Below are 14,552 nucleotides of genomic sequence, written 5' to 3'. Positions count from 1 at the left end.
TTAGTTGTTCTTGTAATTGCTATTATTTTTATCTGTTTATTTTGAATATTCAATTCCTTGGTTTATTTTATTGCTTACTTTATCTTTAAAGCATCTCTTTTCTAAGAGATAAGAATCTATCCTATAAAAGACTTAAAAATCTATCTTTAATTCTTTAAAAATAATTAAATTATTTAAATAAAATAACTCTTATCTGCATCTACGCTCTCTTGGGACGATAACCTAAAATACTACATCTGATCGGGTTTTATTGCTCGTTAGGGTGTTAAAGTGTAATAATAAAGGTTTTATAAATTTAAAAGTTGAAAGATAAGTTAAGCACTAATGAACACACTTTTGACACATCAACGTTTTGGCGCCGCTGCCGGAGAGCGCGGTAAATACGGAAATTGGATATACTTTGGTTATTGATATTTCTTGAAAATGGGTGATGACTGTCTTCCTTTAGGGGAAGGTTGCTGGGGTTCCGATTTAAAGGCTCCTGCTCAAACCTAGACGCTAACGGGTCACTTAAGTATTGAAAGATTCAATAGGCCGTGTATGTTTGATTATTCGTTATTATGCGATAAAAGTTGTTATTTAATATTTATATATCCTTTTAGGTCTAAAACATTTTCTCCTAAAATATTTCTTTTTATGATTTTAGATCACATGAATACCCGATCCAAGAAACCCGTCTTACAAGACATGTTACCAAATCCCGATATATTATTTAAACCTTTTAAGGATTCGAATATTGTTAAGAAATTAAATTTCAATGAAGGAACTACTTCTAATAATGATTCATTATCTAGTCCACCGTCTAGTCCTGATTCTAATTTGGGATCTCTTTTTGGTTCAGAAATTGAAATGACTACTGATTCAATGGAAGCGTTAATGAAAGCGGGTCAGGAAAGATTAGGTCACGCTATTACTCAGCCAGTTATAAAATAAAACTTTGATATTAAAGGTCCTATATTTCATTTGTTTAAGGATAACCAATTTAGGGGAACTGAAAAGGAAGATGCTAATGCTCACATTCGAAATTTTAAAGATATTTGTAGTCTATTTAACATTAATAATGTGGAAAGTAATGTCATCTATCTTCGTCTCTTTCCATGGTCACTAAAAGATGAAGCTAAAGAATGGTTAAACTCATTACCTGAAGGAGATATTACTAGTTGGGATACTATGGTTGAAAAATTTCTAACTCGATTCTTTCATGCATAAAAAATTGTCACCCTTCAAACTGAAATTGCTAATTTTCGTCAGAAAACTAATGAGTCTCTTTATTCTGCTTGGGTACGATTTGGTCAACTGCTTAGAGGTTGTCCACAACATGGTTTGGATAAATTTAAAAAGGTAACAACTTTCTATAAAGGTTGTGATATTGCTACAAGAAGAGAGATTGATACATCTGCTGGAGGAAACATCATGAGTAAAATTGCTGAAGACGCTGAAACATTAATCAATAAGTTGATTGCTCTTTCCCACGAATGGCATCAAGACTTAGACATTTCTCGTTCGGTAAGATCTGTTAGTTATGATTATGAAGATATGGTTAAAGCTATGAATGTGCAGTTGGGTAATCTGGAAGGCAAATTGAAAAGCTTACCAAAGAAATGAATATGATTAAGGTAGGTTATGAAAAATGCCAAGGTCCTCATGCTACTAAAGATTGTGTTGCTAGTCTTACTATGGAGCAAGTTAAGAATGTTTCTTACGTGAATCAATATCAAGGAAACCCAAACTACCGTTGATCAAACCAAAATCGACTAGCGTAGATAGATTTCGGGTTTCAGTGCTTGATTTGGGAAAAAGAGTGAGTCGAATGTTTTAACTCCAATAATTGTGCAAACCCTGATTTGAAATCTGGATTCCAAGGGCGTAAAACAATCGATCAGATTAACCTTATTCGATTGTTATCGAATAAGTTAATATCTAAGAGTGGGGATTAATTCCGACGATGATCGGAGCATTGATGGGAATAGAGTTAACGACTGGAGTAATGCTACCGTAGTCGATTTGGGCATAGTAACATTAATGCATCAAGTGTTGTGTGAATGAATGATCTTGTCATTGTATTTATAGGTGTTGCGAGGGAATGATGACGTGACACATGTATCTTTCATGGTTGTAACAAACTTTGCCAATCCCGAGGGGTGACGTGGCACCTGTCCCTTTCATGGGAATAATCTATCAGATCCTAACAAACTTTCCTATATTCGTGGGCTGACGTGGCATGCAACTTGCTTGCATGCTTGTTTCGGGATGAAGTGTCTGTTTCGGGACAGTGCGCTTTCTCCGGGACTGCGTGTTTGACCCGGGAAGGTGTCTTTTTGTCAGGTTGGAATACCGAACCGGGAAGTGGTGACGGTACCAGTGGCATGTTGGTTCCGGCTAAGGCATCACGGTGCTCTCAGTCTAGCCAGGAAGGTTTTGCTTTCTACTTGTTCTAAGTGTTTCTTCACAATTATAGTTATCATGACTGGCTACATGATGATGGATGATGTCGGGGAGTAGCCCTTCTTCCGGGATGGACTGTGCCGGGTAAGATCCTAGCCGGTCGCTACTTTGTTAATGTTGTTTTGAGACAGATCATTGTGCGTATCATTAAGTCCCCTTAGTTTGGTGAGGTCGGCTGGGACAGTTGCGTCGCCAAACTTAAGTTAACATGACCTACACGCGTGATTTGATGTGCAATTAATGTTGTCTTAATCATAGTAAAGTGCTTCTTGTGTTTCAATGCGCCTTTTTGAGTTTTATGGGACCCACATAGGATTTTTGCCTATATAAACGATCATTTATCTTCATTCAAGCCTTTCTTCCTTCGATAGTATTCGCTTTGCATAATACAGAGAAACAATTTTCTTATCTTCTTCAATTTGAATCTCTCTATTTTCTTCTTCGCTCAATATGGCTCCCAGATCTGCTAATATTCTTCATGACGTGTTACGTGCTCGTTTGCATAGGATTTGTTATATATGCCCTCAACTATGAGGCTTGGGTTTAGTGATTCCAAGGTCACAGCAGCTGCTTGTGGGCCCCCACTAAATCATTGTGCTATCTATTTGAGACCCTTTGAGGTCTCAAATCTGAGATACCGATTTACTCGCTTCTTCATGAAGGTTTTAAATTTCTATGGCCTTAGTTTTGCTAGTTTGCATCCGAATGGGGTTCGCACGATCGTGCTGTTTGAAATGTATTTTAATGGTTTAGGCGTGGTCCTAAGCTTGAACATTTTCAGAAGCATTTTTTGGCTATCGTCCTATCGCAGAGGGTGGTACACGTTTACTGATGAGATTGATTTCCTTGGGGAGGTACCAGCGATTGCAGATAACTAGGTGCAATCGTTCATTTTTGCCAAGTGTTCTAACTTTCAATTGAGGAACGCACAATCCTATCTGTTTTAGGTCGGTGACTGTTTAGCAGCCGAGACAGATGTCTGAGTTAGGCGAAATGATGGTTGACCAGTTGAGGGGCCTGAGGATTCCTCAACGATCTTATGATGAGCAGGTGTTGGTAATGGCTAATGTTAGCAACAACTGGACCCATTCTGATATGATTCCTGTTGCTCGTAGAGGTGGGAGAGGTATTTATCCGTGCGATGTTTTCCATCCTTTTTTTCGTAGTCATGATTTATAAAATGACGTTTTATGATCTGTCCAGAGTTAATTGTGTCAGAGGTTCTGGGGGCGACGAGTCTGGATGGCATGGTTTTTACGGACAAGGTGGTTGAGGGTATGCTTCCAGAGTCTTCCAGCCGTCACAGGGCGTCGCCTCCTGAAGACTTGGAATCTTCCAATGGCGGTTCTTCAGAGGGTGGGCTGATCCGTCGTACCAGGCATCAGATTGAGCCGTCTGTGGCAGTTGAAGGTATGCCTTTGACTCGCACTCTCTTTAACTTGCCTAATAGTATCTTGTGCTGACTACATTGCTTTCTTTCGTGTATGCATAGGTAACGCTGATGTGACTTCTGCGGGGGCGCAGGCAACAGCCCCCATGGTTCTGTTGTTGGAGGGAGCTACTCCCCGGGAGAGGCTTAAACCGGTTGTGGGGGAGAGTCGGGTGGCTGAGGAGGAGCCAGCTACTGAAAGGGAGTCAGTTCAAGGGCACCGTTCTGGCAAAGAGCCCACCGTGGAGGCCTCGGATGCTCACCCCCGGCTGACAACAAATGCTGGGCAGAATGTTTACGTTCTGCCCGACTGTAATGTCGAGCAATCCAGTGATCTTCTTCACTGTTGATAATGCTAAAAATGAACATATATTTCATAGCATTATCCTTCCAGAAAGACAAGGTTTTAGTTGAAATTTTTCTATTTATAAGTGATAATTGTTTATTTAATAAAATAAGAAGACAGAAGAAAGAGACGACGATTTGAAGACACAAACGACCAAAAAGATGAAAAGTACAAGTTACAATCTAAGTGGTTCAATTTATTGATGAATAACGTCTAAATATTGCTAAGAGTACAAGCCACAGAACGCAAAGTACAAGATATCTAAGCATACAAAAATACGTTCGAAAATCTGAAATGAGACATAAACCGAGCATCAACGCGCAAGTCAACGGACCTAAAATTTCAAGTCAACTATGCACAAGAATATAATATAATATATATAATTATATAAAATTATATATATTATATTTATATTTAAATAAACCATCGGCACACTAGAAAACAAAACAATGTGAGCTGGGCCAGGGCGGCCATGCGATCGCATGGCATTTACTCTTCAAGCCCATGCGATCGCATGGGCTACAGTTTTTAGAAAAGTTCTATAAATAGCCAACGAATTCGACAAGTTGAACACACCTTCATCAACTGATCTCTCACTCTCTCTCAGTTATATTTATATTTATATTTTATAATTATAATTTTAATTTTAAGTTAATAATAATAAGGTTATTGTAGCGAATGTTTTAAAGTTTTTTAAGTCAAAACTCTGTCCCTGTAACACTACGCGATAAATAATCATTGTAAGTTATGTTCAACCTATTTAAATTAATGTCTCGTAGCTAAGTTATTATTATGCTTATTTGAGGCGAAGTAATTGTGATGTTGGACTAAATATTAAGACAGGGTTATTGGGCTTTGGACCATAATTGGGGTTTGGACAAAAGACCGACACTTGTGGAAATTGGACTATGGGCTATTAATGGACTTTATATTTGTTTAACTGAATGATAGTTCGTTAATTTAATATAGAGATTTACAATTTGACGTATCTATAAATAACCACATACACTCGATCGGATACGATGGGCGGGATATTTATAAGTACTAATAATTGTTCATTTGACCGGACACGGGGATGAATTAATAGTCAATGGACTCATTAAAACATGGGTCGATTACATACATGGAAAATTGGTGTAATTGTTAACAAAGTATTAAAACTTTGGATTACACATAGTCGATAACCTGGTGTAATCATTAACAAAGTATTAAAACCTTGTTACAGTTTAAGTCCCTAATTAGTTGGAATATTTGATTTCGGGTATAAGGGTAATTTGATGAGGACACTCGCACGTTATATTTATGACCGATGGACTATTATGGACAAAAACCAGATAGACGTATCAAATAAACCAGGATAAAGGACAATTAACCCATGGTAATAAATTAAAATCAAAACGTCAAACATCATGATTACGGAAGTTTAAATAAGCATAATTAGTTTATTTTATATATCATCGTACTTTTATTTACTGTCATTTTAATTATCGCACTTTTAATTATCGTCATTTACTTTACGCTCTAAATTAAGTTATATTTATATTTAATATTTTGCATTAGGTTTTAACTGTGATATAAGACTTAAAATCGACAAACCGGTCATTAAACGGTAAAATTAAAAAGTGTTTTTATTTTATGTTTTTAATATATAAATTTATTTTTATTTTATATAAATTATTTATCTTATATTTTCTATAATTTAAAATCAAATAAAAATAAATAAATTAGAAATTGGGCCAAGTCAGTTTAGAAGCTCGAAACATTTCTGAATTACTGGGCCATGCGACCGCATGATCCAGAAGGCTTAGTTACATGCGATCACATGGAGTGATCTGCCTGACAACCTAGTACGTAATAATTACACGATTAGGGTTTAATAATTATTATTAATTAATTAAATTAGGGTTTTAATTTAAATATTAATAATTTGTATTTAGTTTTAATACATAATTAGTAATATTAAGTTTTATTATTGTTATTAATTATATAAATTAATATTATTTATAAAATAATAATATAAAAATAATATTTTTATATAAAATTTTATTTTTATCATTTTTATATCTTTTTATTAATTGTATCTTTTTATTCGTTTAGTACGTAATTATATTTTTAGTATCATTTCGCCTTAGTTTATGTTTAATTTTAAGTTTTGTCGTAATTCTCCCTTAAGATCTTTTTCTTAGAACTAGATTTTAAAAGCCTTAGAATTTTACGACATTGCTTATCGCTTTTAGTTTTTAATAAATTTTAGTGCCTTTTAAGTAATTGTCGTTTTTCCTTTAGAATTGCATTATTAGTTTTAAATACCTTTAGAACTTTAGTCGCAACTTTTAGTAGCAAGTTTTTAGACGTTAAGCTTTAGACGTAAAACTTTAATATCTAAGTTTATTTTGTTTTTCGACGTTTATTTTTTACTCTTATTTTTCGACGTGCTTTTTCTTTTTCATTTCTAAGCTCTAGTTTTTAGGACATAGAATTTCTTTAAAATTTCAACGAAAAAATTATTAAAAGCGATTAAATTGATAGACATCCAAAATTTTCTGGTTCATAGTAATAGTTGGATTTGTTGGTGGCGAGTTGTGGACTTCCGATTTAAAGGGTCCTGGTTACCTGCTGCATCTATTGGCTCTTCGATACGTGGGCAAAATCAGAAAATTCTATTAATTTGATAACTTATATAATTTTTATCTTTATAGCTAATACGATATTCAGTGAATGCACCGAGCAAAACATTCACCACCTTTCATACGTTCACCACCTGCAACCCGATCAAGACATCTAGCCAATCTTGTCGCCGTTGATTTTTCTTTAGAATCATCATCTAGTGGAACAAGTACTCCAACTCAAATTTTCGATAATCCAATTTTTGAACCCGACTTCACAATTGAGGACCCGGAGGATATTCAAGGACAATTCAGAGATCCTGAACGACTAATCATTCCTCTTGAACCACAAATTATTCATCCGGAGGCTATCGAGGAAGAAACCGTTAAATCAGAATCTTCTAGTGATTCAGATTCAAAAAATTTAAACATGGAAAATCCGGAACCTCAAAGTATGGAAGATCGAATGAGAGCCACATGCACGGGCCAAGGACATGCCATTACTCAACCAGACATTAATGCGCCAGATTATGAAATCAAAGGAAAAATCCTACACATGGTAACTAATCAATGCCAATTTAGTGGTACGCCAAAAGAAGATCCAAAAGAACATCTTCGAACCTTTAATAGGATCTGTACTCTATTTAAAATTAGAGAAGTTAAGGATGAACAGATTTATCTCATGTTGTTTCCCTGGACTTTAAAGGGAGAAGCCAAAGATTGGTTAGAATCGTTACCAGAAGGAGCGATTGATACATGGGATGTTTTAATTGAGAAATTTCATAAAAGATTCTTTCCAGCATCTAAAGCCGTGAGACTTCAAGGAGAAATTGTTACATTCGCGCAAAAGCCAAATGAAACATTATATGAGGCATGGACAAGATTCGAAAAGTTGTTGAGAGGATGTCCTCAACACGGTTTAGACACTTATCAAATAGTATAAATATTCTACCAAGGTGTCGACGTTGCTACACGAAAAGACATCGACACAACAGCTGGTGGTTCCATTATGAAGAAAACCGCAACTGAAGCTCACAAATTTATTGATAACATAGCCTCCCACTCACATGAGTGGAATCAAGAAAAAGATATTTTTCATTCATCTAAAGCGGCTAGAGCCGAATCTAGCCATGACTTGGATTCCATTTCTGCAAAGTTAGATGCTTTCGAGAGACGAATGGAAAAGATGACTAAAGATATTCACTCAGTACGAATTAGTTGTGAGCAGTGTGGAGGACCATATTTGACAAAAGATTGTCTCAGTGTTGAACAAACAATGGAACAAAGAGAGAATGTTTCATACATAAACCAAAGGCCGGAAAATAATTATCAGAATAATTATCAACCGTCAAGACCAAACTACAATCAAAATCAGAATTGTAACCTAAATTCAAATGTTACCTAAATTCAAATGTTTCATACAACAACCAACAAGGTCCTAGCAATCAACAAGTATCTAATAATACTTACAATCAGCAAAGACCTATTTTTCCAAATAAGCCACCACAAACCGATGATAAAAAGCTAAATTTAGAAGATATGATGTCAAAGCTAGTTGAATCTCAAACTCAATTTTTCACATCTCAGAAACAAACTAATGAACAAAATGCTCAAGCATTTAGAAATCAACAAGCTTCTATACAAAATTTGGAACAAGAAGTAAGTAACCTAGCAAGGTTAATATGTGAAAGAAAACCAGGGAGTTTACCTAGCGATACAAATGCTAACCCCCGAAATGAAACTGCTAAAGCCATTACCACAAGAAGTGGTATGACACTTAACCCACCTGAAATGCCTGTAATTTCTGATGACTCTATTCCTACTACACAGGAACCACAGCCTGAGCAAGAGAAGGAAAAAGAACCGGTAGTTAAAAAGGTTAATGAAGATAACACAGTTAAGGCTAAACCGTATGTTAAACCATACCAACCACAGCTTCCTTACCCGAGTAAAATGAGAAAAGAAAGACTTGAAGCCGAGCAATCCAAATTTTTGGATATGTTTAAACAAATAAATGTAAACCTTCATTTCATTGATGTGATTTCAGGAATGCAAAGATATGTTAAATTCCTAAAAGATCTAATCACAAATAGAAAGAAAATGGAAGAACTCTCGGCTATTACAATGAATGCTAATTATTCCGCAGTGTTGTTAAATAAGATACCTGAAAAATTATCAGATCCAGGAAGTTTCACAATTCCATGTTTTCTGGGTAGTCTTAGTTCAATAGAAGCATTAGCAGATTTAGGTGCTAGTATAAATTTAATACCATATTCATTATACACTAAACTAGACCTTGGAGAATTGAAACTAACACGAATAAGCATACAACTAGCCGATCGATCAATAAAATGTGCTAGAGGGATAATGGAGAAGATGCTAGTTAAAGTTGGTACTTTAGTATTTCTAGTAGATTTTGTTATTCTGGACATGGAAGAAGATTCTCAAGTTCCTCTTATATTAGGAAGACCATTCTTGAACACGGCTAAAGCAATAATAGACGTGTTTGGTAAGAAACTGACCCTAATTATAGAGGACGAGAGTGTTACCTTTTCCGTTGATAGAGCCATGCAACAACCGCAATCTGCAGATGATACATGTTATTATATTCAAACTATAGATTCACATGCAGAATTGTTACAAGAATTTCCAGAATTACAAGGAACAGGAGAATGTTCTTTAGGAGAAGGAACTGAACCAATTGATGAAGCTGAAATGTTAGCTACACTCATGGCAAATGAGTACGAACCAACAACCGAAGAACTTCAAGTACTGAAAGAGGATGACAAATATTGATACAAATCATTGATAGAAGAACCACCGACATTAGAGTTAAAGAGACTTCCAACCCATTTGGAATACGCTTATTTACATGGTGAATCTGAATTACCTGTAATAATCTCGTCTTCTCTCACGGAAAATGAAAAATCTCAACTCATTTCTGTGCTAAAAGCTCATAAACCAGCTATTGCATAGAAGATTCATGACATTAAAGGTATAAGTCCTTCGTATTGCATACATAAAATCCTTATAGAAGAAGGTCATAAAACATATGTGCAATGCCAACGAAGACGAAATCCAAATATGCAAGATGTTGTTAAGAAAGAATTTATTAAACTGCTCGATGCAGGTTTAATTTATCCAATCTCTGATAGTCCATGGGTAAGCCCAGTTCAATGCGTACCTAAAAAGGGTGGCATCACTGTCATCACAGGATGGCGTGTTTGTATTGCTTATAGAAAATTAAATGACGCCACCAGAAAAGATTACTTTCCATTACCTTTCATTGATCAAATGTTGGAAAGGTTAGCAAAAAACAGTTACTATTGTTTTCTTGACGTTTCTCCGAATACTTTCAAATCCCAATAACACCCGAGGACCAAGAGAAAACCACATTCACATGCCCTTATGGTACTTTTGCTTACAAACGAATGCCATTTGGACTTTGCAACGTCCCTGCAACCTTTCAAAGGTGCATAATGGCAATTTTTCATGACATGATAGAAGAATGCATGGAAGTTTTCATGGATGACTTTTCAGTCTTCGGTGATACTTTTGAAACATGTCTAGTTAATCTTGAACGAATGCTTATTAGATGCGAGAAATCAAATCTAGTACTTAATTGGGAGAAATGCCATTTCATGGTTAAAGAAGGCATCGTTCTTGGTCATAAAATTTCAAAGGAAGTAATTGAAGTGGATAGAGCTGAAGTAGATGTAATCGCTAAACTTTCACATCCTACCAATGTTAGAGGAGTTAGGAGTTTTCTAGGGCATGCCAGTTTTTACCGACGTTTCATAAAAGACTTTTCTAAAATTGCCACTCCTATGAACAAACTCCTTGAAAAAGATGCTCCATTCATCTTTTCAGATGAATGCATCAAATCTTTTAATATTCTTAAAGAAAAACTCAATAATGCGCCGATCATGATAACTCCAATTTGGAATCTACCATTTGAACTCATGTGCGATGCAAGTGATTTTGCAATGGGAGCCGTTTTAGGTCAAAGAATTGAAAAACAATTTCAACCTATTTATTACGCTAGTAAGACGTTACAAGGAGCACAAATGAATTACACAACCACTGAAAAAGAACTCCTTGCTATTGTCTTTGCTTTTGACAAATTCCGTTCATTTCTCGTTCTAGCAAAAACGGTAGTCTATACTGATCATTCTGCTCTTAAATACCTGTTTTCAAAACAAGATTCCAAACCACGATTAATCCGTTGGATCTTACTCTTACAAGAATTCGATATTCAATTTTGAGATAAAAAAGGAGCAGAAAATCTCGCCGCTGATCATCTTTCTTGTCTTGAAAATCATGAATTAGAAGTTTTGAATGAATCAACCATACAAGATAACTTTCCTGATGAATATCTCTTGAAAATCGATTATAGTGAAATTCCATGGTTTGCAGACTTTGCAAACTACTTAGTATGTGGATTCCTTGAAAAAGGGTTGTCGTACCAAAAACGAAAGAAATTTTTTTGTGATATAAAACACTATTTTTGAGAAGATCCACATTTGTTTAAAATATATCCCGATGGAATAATACGCCAATGTGTATTCGGAAATGAAGCTAGAAAAATCTTAAACCATTGTCACATAGGACCAACTGGAGGGCATTATGGGCCTCAACTCACATCAAGAAAGGTCTACGACGCTGGATTTTATTGGCCATCAATTTTCAAAAATGCACACCTTCTTCGTAAATCCTGTGATGCATGTCAAAGGACCGGAAAATAAGTCAACGTGATGAAATGCCACAAAATGTCATTAAAGTATGTGAAGTTTTCGACATTTGGGGTATTGACTTTATGGGTCCATTTCCAAAATCTCATAATAATCTTCACATTCTCGTTGCGATTGATTATGTATCCAAATGGGTGGAAGCATAAGCTCTCCCAAAGAACGATGCACGAGTTGTAGTCAACTTCTTAAAACGTCTTTTTGCAAGTTTCGGAACACCGAAAGCTTTAATAAGTGATCGGGGTACTCATTTTTGTAATAATCAACTTGAGAAAGTTCTCAAAAGATATGGAGTAACTCATAAAATCTCAACCGCTTATCATCCACAAACAAGTGGACAAGTTGAAAATACTAACCGAGCATTAAAACATATTCTAGAGAAAACTGTAGGATCAAATCCGAAGGAATGGTCCATGAAATTGGAGGATGCTCTTTGGGCATTTAGAACAGCCTACAAAACTCCAATTGGAAACACACCTTTTAGACTCGTTTACGGAAAAGCATGTCACCTTCCAGTAGAAATTGAGCACAAAGCATTTTGGGCTTTGAAGACATGTAATCTTGATTTGTATAAAGCTAGACGCATACGATTAAGTCAACTAAATGAATTAGAAGAATTAAGACATGATGCATATGAATATTCGTTAATCTATAAGGAAAGAACAAAGAAATGGCAAGATAAAAGAATCAGAAGTTCAAAAGAATTTAAGGAAGGAGACAGAGTTCTTCTTTTCAATTCAAGATTCAAGCTATTTCCTGAAAAATTGAAATCAAGATGGTCTGGACCATTCATAGTCAAAAGCGTTTTCCCATACGGAACAATAGAATTGATAAATTCAAACATGATTGAATTTAAAGTCAATGGTCACAAGGTTAAACGTTACATAGATGGTCCGATGGAAGTTGACGATGAAGTTAATCACAATTTTAACACCACAACTAACTAAGTGTGGGGAGATTCAAATGTTTTAAAAGATAATATAATGCTGTCTAGAGTTAGATATTCTGTTTTCGTGTAGTTTTCGAGAATGGATTGGTCTTTCCCTAGTAGACCCTAAAGAACTATTCCTCTCCCCCCATTCTGAATTTTTTGCTTTTTTGGTTTTACAAGATGAAGAATTCCTTTGATTTGAACCATGGTCTATTGCTGCACGGTTTGATTACTAAATGTAATAATAACACCCTCTCGAGTGAACTAGTATCATTCATAAGAGGCAAATGTGACCAAGTGAGAAAAGAACTCAGGAAAGATCTAAATTAGATACATTTCGGTAAAGGAAAATCATTATCCGCAGCAAAAAGAAGAGCACAAAATCTTGAAAAATGTCATAAATGCGGAAAATGGTCACACAAAGGAAAATGCTTGACGAATCAGACATATTCCAATTCTGAGTTCGTTACTCTATGCAGAGAAGGACCTTTCACATGCTTAGAAGAAAAGTTGTTGAATACTCGAGGTTACGGTTATGTAGCAACGGAAAACCAAATCGAACAACTCTCCTATGAGTCGACCAGAGCAGGTCACTGAGAATTCCATCTAATGGGTAAGTTGTACAGTTTTTATTTTTATTTTTTTTATTATTGCTTTTAACCTTTTGTTTTTAAACGCTGAACTTTCGCTATAAAGCATTAAATTGATATTCGGTAAAATTAGGTATAATAAACCGAAATTATTGATATCAGACAAAAATTTAATTCATCACTGCGAAATTTACCATTTATGCATAAGGTATAAATATCTTTAATCAATCAATTCAAAATATTTCACAAATTTATCAAGAGTAAAACTAGGTAATATAGCCGAAATTACGTTACCCAAAAGAGGGACGTATATTTTTGTCAATATTGATTGATTAAAGTGGGATAAAAGACCAAAAAGCTTTTTTTTTATTTTTACCTTATTTTTAAAATTAATATATAATTATTATATTATTTTAAATATAAGTTTGTAAAACTAATATATATATATATATATATATATATATATATATATATATATATATATATATATATATATATATATATATATATATATATATATATATATATATATATATATAAATATTAATAATATTTATATGAAATTAATATGCATTTTAATATTTAAGTTTTGTGTGAGTTTAAAAAAAAAATTTACTTTATTTCATTAAGTAAAAAAATAATTTGATTTCTAAAATTCGTTGTAAGTTAAACACTAGGTCTTGAACCGAAATTGCTTTACCCGAAGGCGGGGCGACAAATTTTGTTATCATTATTTTTAATATTATCGATATAAAGTATGCCATAAAATTAAAAAAACAAAAAATCTTTGCTTTTAAAACAATTGCTTTAAAATGAAAAATTTTAAAATTTTGTCGAGGGACGAACTAGGTAAACGTACCGAAACTACCTCTTCCTAAATTAAAAGGAAAACAAAATTTTGAATAATTCGCTTATTTGTTTTTATAAGTTTAAGGTTTTATAAAAAAAAAATACAGGATTACACCGCATGCGATTGCATGGGGTTTGCACAGAAAATCCATGCGATCGTATGGTGACCAAAGGCTGGACATGATTAAATCTCTCAGTCGCTGGTCTCTGTCTCACAAACAACACACACACATACTCGAACCAACTCAAAACCCTCTCAAAAAAATCTTCATTTTTCAACCAAATTACTCCAAATTTGTTGCTACAAATCGCTATTAACATGTCTTTTCTCGGATTTGGAACGAAGAAGGTAAACTCTTTAATTTCGAACTTATAGTGTAGCAATTTTTACCTAATTTAATTATTGATAATTTCTAGCTTAATTATAGTTAAATTGTTCACATATTATGCTTGTATAGCCTAGATTGATGCTATTTGTCATGATTTGTAGCCTTAAACTTCAAAATTTTTAGAAATCTAGGGTTAGTGTTCTTGAGCAAATTTAGGACTTTTTGATATAAACGGGTTATGACCGATTTTTGTTGTGAATTCATGCTAAATTAAGTAGT

General features: G+C 34.4%; 1 non-coding gene across 1 annotated transcript; it reads right to left on the bottom strand.

The window, feature by feature from the left end:
• Positions 1 to 7,640: 7,640 nt before the first annotated feature.
• LOC139873899 (small nucleolar RNA R71) lies at positions 7,641 to 7,747 on the bottom strand. The gene has a single exon (XR_011767610.1). It is a non-coding gene; the product is annotated as a small nucleolar RNA R71 (small nucleolar RNA).
• Between the last annotated feature and the right edge of the window lie 6,805 nt (positions 7,748 to 14,552).

The sequence above is a fragment of the Rutidosis leptorrhynchoides genome, chromosome 10 (genome assembly GCF_046630445.1).
Source record: "Rutidosis leptorrhynchoides isolate AG116_Rl617_1_P2 chromosome 10, CSIRO_AGI_Rlap_v1, whole genome shotgun sequence".
NCBI classification, from domain to species: Eukaryota; Viridiplantae; Streptophyta; class Magnoliopsida; order Asterales; family Asteraceae; genus Rutidosis; species Rutidosis leptorrhynchoides.
This window is presented reverse-complemented; position numbering and strand designations above follow the sequence as displayed.